This window comes from Macaca fascicularis, chromosome 11, assembly GCF_037993035.2.
Source record: "Macaca fascicularis isolate 582-1 chromosome 11, T2T-MFA8v1.1".
Lineage (NCBI taxonomy): Eukaryota > Metazoa > Chordata > Mammalia > Primates > Cercopithecidae > Macaca > Macaca fascicularis.
This window is the reverse complement of record NC_088385.1, coordinates 19,327,688-19,337,727: the sequence shown is the minus strand read 5'-3', so window position 1 is coordinate 19,337,727 and position 10,040 is coordinate 19,327,688. Positions and strand designations below refer to the sequence as shown.

Below are 10,040 nucleotides of genomic sequence, written 5' to 3'. Positions count from 1 at the left end.
TGAAATATTGCAATGGCATAATGGACAGGTTTCATGGTGTGATGACTTTCTTGCACATGTAAACTCTTGGAGAAAAGGTGGATTAAAAGGACAGGGGAGAGTTTGGTTTAGAGCCACAACGTTCCAGGCGCCAGCCACGGATGCCTCTGCCCTATGTCACTACATGTCCTTTTCTGAGAAACATTCAGTCGCTGAGTGTTACACACTGTAGTTGAAGGAAATAACCCACTCACCACCATCCACCCTCTTTCTTCCTGTGTGAAGCTCCCAATAGCAGAGGCTGAAGACAGAAAGGTTGTCTCTGTTTTCTTGCACCAGGGTCATTACTTGGTGACCTGGTGAACGGCATGGACAAGGTAGCCCACGTTGCTGGAGGTGACTCCCGCCACAGACATGCGGCCGTCCTTTATCACGTAGATGCAGGACTCCTCGGTCAGCAGCTCCACCTGCACAGGCTTTAGCCCTGTGAAACAAAACATGTCAATCTGGTCAGTGATGTCTGGCCAATTGTGGGTGGAACCCTCCTTCTTGAGGCTGGAGGCCAGCTGAGTCCGCATGCTAATGATGCGGTCGGCCTTGCAGTTAACTTCTTGCAACCATTGTTTTCGCAAATCCGGAGTGTTCAGAATGGTAGAAACAAACGGGTCCCATTGAGGGGAGGGTTGGAATACATGGGAGGATCAAGATCTTCAACTGTGACTCTACCCTCGTGGCTTCATCTGCGTCTTTGCAAACCGTAGTGAAGCTTGCCACACCCTCACTGTATAAGCCCATGTTCTTGGAGTGTGATTGGCAGAGACAAACATTAATGCCCTCCTGTTCGATGAAGTGGCGCACAGCCCAGGCATCCTTGTAACCATCGCCACTGGCAAAGCCTTGGTGGGCCATGTCGAAGAGCGCAAAGAGATTCTTTTTCTTCACCACTGTTGCTATTTCCTTCCACTGCTTGGGACCAGGGTCCATGCCCGTGGGATTATGGGTGCAGGTATGCAGAAGAAGAAGACTTTGCTCTGGTGTTTTTTAAACGTCCTCCACAGCGCCTGTGAAGTGAAAACCGCAAGTCTTGGAGTCATAACACTGATAACCTTGTCGCCACATGCCAGTATCCCCGAAGATGGCTGTGTGATGTCCCCAGGCCGGTTTGGGCAGAAAGACATCTCGGATGAACTTAAGAAATCTTCGCAGAAAACTGGCAGTTGTCCTTAAGGCACCAGTTCCAGAAATGGTCTGCGCAGTGACAACCCGGCCACTTTTCAAGACTTAGCGGTTCTCGCCCAAGGCTACTTCTGCAGATGCCTTGCAAAATTCAGCCAGCGCCCCAATGCGGATGCATTCCTTGTCCAAATTTTTGACCGCAATCTGGGCCTCTGCCTTGCGGACGCGAGGCAGCACGTAAGGCTTTCAGTTGTGGTCCCGGTAGACACTAACTGCCGGATTCATCTTTTTGCTATTGGTGTCCCTCTTAAAGGCTTCGGTGACTCGCAGAATCTGACCTGGTGGTCCCATCTCCACACGGGTCCACCAGGAGCTGGCTCTGGCAGGGGCCGCAGCGACGAGCCCGGGTGGAAGGCGGCGGCGATCCCGAGAGGACGCGCCTGAAGCGCAGAGGGGCCATGGTGGACCGTAGGAGGGCAGTGGGCAGCCGCAGGACGGAGCAGAGGGCAAGCATAAATTCTCTTTTTTAAGGAATTTATAATGGAAAATGTGGAGAGAAGCAGAGTGAGCAGGGAGAGCTGAAACAGGAAATAAGTTATGGGAGAATTCCAGAGAGTTCATGAAAAGCTGAAGTTATGAAGAAGCGGAAACTGAGTAAGATGAAGAAATCCAAGCTATTAGTAGGCAGTGGATTAAGTTTCATCTGTATATATACACATGAAAGAATGATTTATTTGATAATGATAACTAGAGAAGCAAATATGCAGAATTTTAATCTTTGTTTGTAGCCTGGGAGGAAAAACAGATTAGTTACCACTTACTCTGAGGTCCCTAGAGACGGTTGGGGATGTATCTAGTTACTAAACCCTATTCCCTTCTGAGTCCTGGCTGTCAGGCCACATGGCTGAATGGCTAACCCTTGATTCTCATGAGATTATCACAAGCGTATTATTTTAATGTGTCATTATATACATAACTCAGATGAATTTCTACTCACTTCTTGGAAAACAGCCTAATGAAAACATAGAGATACAATAACTCACTGCTATATGCAAATTGCCCTCATTGGCAAGTAATTGTTTTATTTATGTAATAGACTAGCCTTTTGAAAAAGCGCACTGATGATGGGCATGGTTTCTGGTTATCCCAGTCCATATTAAGGGATCTGACTTGAACAGATTTTATGTTTTGTCTGTGATGTCTATATAAAGATATGATATTTTCAGGTATTTATTTTTAGGGATGAAGAGAAATCATTGTAAAGTGAAAAATAATGTAACATGATCAACATTTGTAATCATTTAAAATTATATTTGCAGTTGTTTTTACACCGTTTTATTGATAATACATATCGAAATGAGTAAAAAATTCAATGGGAGTCAATGTCATTGGTACCAAATGAGAAAGAACATTACTACATTTTCTAACTTGGCAACATATCAGAATTGTGATTATCTAAAAGTTTTGTTATTCAATCAATGGGTATTTTTATTTTAATTAAATACCTGTTGTTCTCCAGAGATGAGATTATCCTATGAAAACAGTATTTATTGGAATTTTTTTACTGCTACCAAGTACAAATCTCTTACAAATCTTTCCCGCCATCCATACCCACATCCTTCACCCTGTGGGCTCTCAGTGTATATGTCCGTGCATACCTTATGGCAGCAGGGGATAAATGCAGCCAGAGGAAAAAAGAGCTAGCAATCTAAAATTATAGTTGTTATTTTAGCTGCATGCTGATAAAGTTGTAGATTATTCTCTCTTTTTTAAAAAATAAACTTTGACCTGAAACTCAAGAAAATTCTTGAAATCCAACTAGCTCTAATTGTTTCTAAATAAAAATACAGACTGACATAAACACTGAATGGCTTCTGGGCAATGTATCGTTGCAGGTTAAATACATTTTGCCCTGAAGGCTGCAGTTCATAGTGTATAGATAACAAGAGAAATGAAATTGGTGATCTCAGCTAGTCCAGAGTGGATATTAGCATATATCACCAAACTGTCTCCAAATGTGACCCTATTTGCACTATCAGACTCTGTGTCCTCAGGAAATTGTTTCTAGTGAGAGAAGGGGGGAAAAAAGAAAAGAAGAGAGGGGCTGATACTGGTGGGAAGGGCATATTAATAAGACTGAAAAGGTAGAACATTTTCCTGATCTAATATTCTTTGCATTCTCTCCCTTCTTTAAGAACAAGGAAGAAGAAATAGCACCTCTTTTCTTAGCCTAAAGGGAGCATAAAGAACAATGTCTTCTAGGAATTCTAGGACATTTCCATTTTTCTCTTTGGTGTTTTTATTATTTTGACTAGAGAGAAAAAAAAACATTGCCAATACGACTTTTTTTAAGTTTAAGAATCAGCACTCACCAATTATTGCCAAATTTAGCTCCTTGAAAGCGAAAAAAGAAAAAATTCAGCATAGGTATCGAAGAGGAGACTAGACGGAGAAAGCTCTAATCCTTCAGGAGCCAAATGAATCTATGTTTCTGTACTATTAAGTATAGTAAAAAAGGCCAAAGTCATGGGCATTAGCCCCACAGGGGCCAGTTAGCTAGACTCAAATTCAAGGCCATGGAATATATATCTAACTTTGCTGCTGGCAGTTAATTATATCAATGACTATCAGGAGGAATAAAAAAGTGTCTTCTCAGTGCCTACTTTAACATTGCCTAACACTTTCAGCTCGGCTGTGATAATTGCTAAAAAACTTAAAAAATGGAAACAATTTTAAAATCCTATTAACTTTTAATGTAAACTTATATCCATGAGATGCTATACAAACATGGCATTTGTAAAATACAACTAGGCCTATCTTTTGTAGACAGAATTTTAGTATTTATTTATTCAAAGCTAAGACAAAATAGTATAACTTTTGCCTCACAGTTGCCTTTCCCTTCTAAATTATTCCATAGCCAATTATCAGTCATTAACTTTCCTGACTAAGTCATCCTTAGAACCAGGAAGAAGCACCCACAACTTACCTTTATCTTCAGCTCTAGTATAATTGTCATTGTTTGCATGTAGTAAGACATAAAATGAGTTTACAGTGTTAGAGAAAGGCTACGGTTTCAGGATTAAGCAAAGTTATCATCAACCATAACATGAGAAATTTATACCATTCACAGGAAAATGTTTAATGTAAATTTTTAAAATACAAATTCAAAATGGAAAACCAAGCTTTGCATACTGATAAGGTGATGGGTGGCAATACCAACTGTTGAATCAACTGAAATAAAGACAAACATGACTCAATATTACAATGTGTTAAGGCATAGCTTTCTGTTTCATCCATCACTATTTTTGTACAAATTTTAAAACAGTTTGCTAATTAGCAAATGCTGTCTTCATAACAGACTGTCAAAGTTTGTGAGGAAAAGGTATTTCTTTCCTCCTTTATTTTTTTCTCCTTTCATTTCTTCTTTCTCACCTTCCTTTCTTTGGTTCTCTCTCTTTCCCTTCTTCCTTTCCCTTCTTCCCCACCTCTTCCCTTTAATGTCTAAGTAAGGTCATATCTTCTGTCATGCCTACAGACTAAAGCAGGAAATTCTGGAAGACTCAGGGAGCCACTGACATCTGACAGAGTCTTCCCAACTGCACTACATACAAGTCAGCAAGAAGAAGCCAGGATTATCTAAGCTTCCTTTTAAGGTTTGTATGAGAAAATAATAACTAAAATTTACTAAGGACTTACTCTATGCCAGCACTGTTTTAACTCTTTTACATAGAATACCCTATTTAATTCTTTTAAAATTTCATCTGGTATAGTTGGGGAGATCAAGGATCAAGAGAGCTACATTAGCTTGTCTGAAGTCTAGGTAGATAATAATTCGAGTCAGGATTAATTTCATTATACTATCTCCTTGTGACCAGGTTTGGGCACAAAGCTCTGAGTCACTCCTACAAAAATGCATCCACGCTGAGAAATCCAGAGAAAGGCTATATACTCTAGAGAAGTGATTTTCATCCTTGTTCCCCTACAGATTATTTCAGGCATGAGAAACCAACATAGTCGACACAACTAACTCCAGAAGACTACATGCTCCTATAAACAGATGTGTAATGACAGCACACTCAACATGGATAAATACACTTCAGAGTTGGTTGGTAAGGTCCACCATCTGTCTGGTTTGTCCACTCTGAACTTATGAATCTTGATTACAATTGTCATTTGGGGTCCACCCAGTTTACACATCTATCTCAAACGATACCTGAAGGAGCTCTTTAGTCTTCTAGTTCCCTAGTTGTGCATGACTAAAGCTATAGTGTTTACTAAACTCTTCTTGAAGCTGAATGTCTAAGACTATGCAGTGGTTTCTTTTTAATGTTAAACACTATGAAAATCCAAGATTGATGGCAACATTGTGTGATAATAGTAGAAGAGATGTGCAAAAGATAGACGTAAAGGAAGAAGACAATATGGTAATCCACTGAAATTCTATTGCTTGTGTATTCATAGCACTTCCTTCCTCCCCATGGAAGTGGGAAGCAGGGTCATAATAATTAACTATGTTATACTTCATTATTAACACTCTCTTAAGGCATTAAAAAAAACTGGCAATATTATGTTTTCCTTATTTTAAACAATTATGTTAAAGGGTTAATCAACATTTCCTGTGAAAAGAACAATGATGTTTAGCCAAATGCTTTTTAAAAAGCAGACAACAAGAAATAGCTTCAATAATTCATATTAATTCAAGTCCTATGGTTAATGAGGCAAATGGAGTGCTCTCAGAGGGGATAAAAGCACATAGCAGCAGCATCAAGAATCTTCAAACCACTGCTGGCAAAGGATACTGTAAGTCCAAAATACCCCCTAACCACCTACTATTCATACTTTACACTCGGGATAAACTTAATATCATTCTAGTTTTGCAGATGGTAAGCTAAAACAGTGCCTATACAATTAGAACACAGGCAAGCAACTGCTTATACTCTTCTTCGTTTTTATGGTTCTTAGCCATCATGATGCCATCCAAGTTGTCTGAAGTTTTCACTACATTAAACATACACTCATTTGATCAGGCACAAAAAAGAGTGAGACTGTGACCATCTCTGCACAGTCCAGCAATTAAACTGTTGTAAGGCTAAAAATGTATCAGAGTTGAAGATCAGATCATGGACTGGATTACCAAATGGAATGATGAATAGTCAGTCCGAATTGTTTAGAAAGATGATTGATTCATCAGAGATAAACCTGGTAAGGTGTAAGTACATGTTCATTTTACTACCATTTATTAGGCAACAACTATAAACTGTCTGTACTGCACCAGGCACTAGAGATAGGATAAAGAATAAGACTTCCCCTGTGGGTTCTAAAATTCTCCTGGGGCTGACAGAGACCACTGCTATTCAGTTTGATTTCATGTAATAATGCAGGCTTCTCTGGGAACTCAGTACTCTGAGGAAAGTAACAAGAGTAAAGAAAGGGAATTCAGCTTTATAAAGAGGAGTTCTTTGTGAGCTGAGTTCTAATGAATGAGTGGGAAAGAAGGTGAAGTTGCACCTATTGCACCAATGATTCATTGATTCATTGATTCACCAGCGATGTACTAAACCTCTATTTAGTACCGAGCTCGTCATAGGGTTTTAGGAGTATAATGATAATCAAGGCATGGTTCCTGCCCTCAGGTTGCTTATAATCTGGTAAGCACTGAAACCCAGAGTACATAAAGAGATCCCCTCTTCCTCACTTCAGAAAAGAATACACACATGTGTGCACACACACATATGAAAAAGCATGCTGAATTAAAGGAAAGGTACATAATTTGATGTGGCTGGAGCAGAAGGCACATGAAAGAATGTGAATACCTAATCCCATCTCCTCTTCTTTCCTAGTGCTCATTCCTTGATATGGTTTGGCTCTGTGTGCCCACCCAAATATCATGTTGAATTGGAATCCCTAATGTTGGAGGAGGGGGCTAATGGGAGGTGATTGAATCATGGGAGCAGATTTCCTCCCTGTTGTTCGTGTGATAGTAAGTGAGCTCTCACGAGATCTGATCGTTTGAAAGTGTAGCACTTTCCCCTTCTCTCTCTCTCTCTCCTGCTCCCATGTAAAGATGTGCTTGCCTCCCCTTCACCTTCTGCCATAATTGTAAGGCCTCCCAGCTATGTTTCCTGTACAGCCTGCAGAACTGTGAATCCATTAAACCTCTTTTCTTCATAAATTACCCAGTCTCAGGTAGTTCTTTATAGCAGTGTGAGAACAAACTAATACATTCCTCCTCTTCATTCCCTACTGCTTCCTTCTGGTGTTAATTATTTTATATCTGAGTCAGTGCAACCACATCCAAACTGGCTTTTTTTTCTCTCTCTTCAGCCTCACTAACTTCCAAAAATGCCATACAATTCTTACCTTAAAGTTCTCATTATTTTAGAATAAACTCCTCAGGAAGACATTCAAAGGCTTTGATGAACTTGCCCCTACTCATTTCACCCATTTCTCCTCCCCACCACACACACACTGCCCTTTTTTGTACCTAATGTTTTCTCTCTACCAAACACATTGGCCCAATGTTGTCTTCTTTCCCCAACCTCCAAGTTTTGCACCCTCTGCTTTCTGTATGTAGAATGTCCTTACCTTTTTCTGTATCTAGGGAATACATCTTCATCTTTGAAGACTCTCCTTTAGGAAGCCTCCATGCTCTCCCAGGCTGTGTAGATGCTCCCTCCTATGCACTCCCACAAATCCATGTGGTTACAGCAAGTACAGGAAAGTTTATGCTATATTACTTTCACTATTCTGTTGTCTGTGTCCTTTACTGGACCTAGAGCCCCCAGAAAATAAGGAATGAATTTTTTGTTGTTATTGTTACAGCGGCATCACTATCTTGTTTGTACCCTGTCTGACAAACAGTAACTGTTCAAAACATATTTGCTTAATTCATTCATTAATTGTTGATCCTAACGTTTAAAGTATTCTAGATAACATGCTAAAATTATATTCTCTATACCAGCGTTCAGTCAAGAAAAAGTAGTCTTGATTCCTTAAAGGGTCAAATAGGAAATATTTTAAACTTGCTCTCTGTTACAACTATTCAACCTTGCCATGGTACACAAAAGCAGCCATAGGTATACGCAGATGAATTGGCATGGCCCAGGGCCAGGAAAATTGTATTTACAAAAATAGATGGCCAGTATGAATGCTGTAGTGTGATGACCTCAGCTCTATACCATAGGTCACAATCTCACATCCCACAGGTTAGAGCTGCTCTACGAATCCATTTTCATTTTGGCTGTAGAGAGACAATTCTTTATGGGTCTCTCAGGTTTCTGTGTATCTTACAAGCAGAAGTACTGACTGCCTTTGTTTTTCCATACCGTCTTTACAGAGATGTTTGTGTAGCGAAGAGACCTAGAAAATAGTGCCTCCTTCCAGAGTAGATGGCAGGCAAACTTACTGCCCATTATAAAATATTCAGGTCCCAAAGCTCAGGGTAATTCTCCTGTACTACAAACCACTGTGTGTATAGCTCTCGCTGTCTTTCGATCCCCTTCACATCCCTGTTGGAATCGGGTTCAGGGAATGAAGGCACATGTTGACGGTGGCTACTGTTATTACCATGAGTAATAAAGTTCTTTATCTTTCATGTCTTCTGCCAACACCCATGAAACTACAACAGGCTAAGTTTTTAGCTTGCAATTAGCATAAAATGTCAGATGCTTCAGAGTTCGACAGTTTTTCTTACATCGTACTTTAAATAATTTGAGCTAATCATTTAAAATTAAGAGATTTTACTCAAAAAAAATTAAATGTTACCTTCTCTCGAAAAACTAAAATATTTGGCAACGTTGGACATGCATTTTTATATGGCAACAAATGACAAGGACTGAGTGGGAGCTGCCTCTGGGATCCCCCACCTCTGGACTGTTTCCTGCCCAGTCATTGTTTCACTGATTTATATTCCTTGTCTGGCTTCTAAGGGCATTTGAGTTTGTGACCCTGCTTGAAGCAATAAGGTGTCAGCAAATGTATTTAGGCATGGAATTAGGTTAGATTTGTGCTTTAGAAAGATAGCTTCACAGAGTCATTGACAATATGAAGATGAATTACAGTGACAGAAATCTAGAATAAAATGTTGGAGTATAAAAAAACATGTGAAGAGGGCTCAACTAATATAACAGCAGGTAGAGTAGATAAATAGGAAATGATTCCATGAAATTGTCAGAACTTGGTGCCATATTGGTGTATCTTGGGAGAGAGAAGGACACTGAATTATGTAAAGGTTTTTAGTTTGGATGATCTGTTGGATAGCGATGCCAATAGTTGAAAGTAAAATCGGGAGGAACTTGATGAAATTTTGGTGGAGTAAGAGAAGTTTACAGGGAGGGCTAAGAACCTGACAAGCTGAAGGAGCCTAAAGGATATTCAGCTAGACACGTTAATCGCGGTGCTGTCTAGCTCTGGAGCAGGCTGTCCATGGATTAACCTCAGGGAGTCCATATAGCTTGAGACCCAGAATATAAAACCTTATATGCTTATTGAATAGGCATTTTTTTTTATTCCTCTGGAAAGTGTTGCTGCTTCTAATTAGACTTTCAAAGGGACCTGTGGTAACTCTGCAGAAAAAAGTTTGGAGTTTTAGATGTGAGAGTTATACACAAAATAGTTGAGATTGTCCTCTGCGATGTGTCCATAGTAAGAATATAAAGGAAGCAGACTAAGAAAAAGTCACAAGAAAAATAAATACAAAATAATTTGTTGAGACAGAAACAGAAGTTTCAAGAAAGAATGTTAAGACTTCAGAGAAATGCATATGATGCAGGCCTGGAAATAAGCCATTAAATTTAGTGACTGGCAACCTATAGCAAGCATGGAAACCAGGCTTTGGTGGGATTTTTTTGTTTATTTTTTAAAAAGGAAGATTAGAAAGTAGAGGC

General features: G+C 39.7%; 1 pseudogene; it reads right to left on the bottom strand.

Annotated features, from left to right (window-relative positions):
* Positions 1-305: 305 nt before the first annotated feature.
* Positions 306-4,171, bottom strand: LOC102114966 (aspartate aminotransferase, mitochondrial-like; annotated as a pseudogene).
* Positions 4,172-10,040: the final 5,869 nt, after the last annotated feature.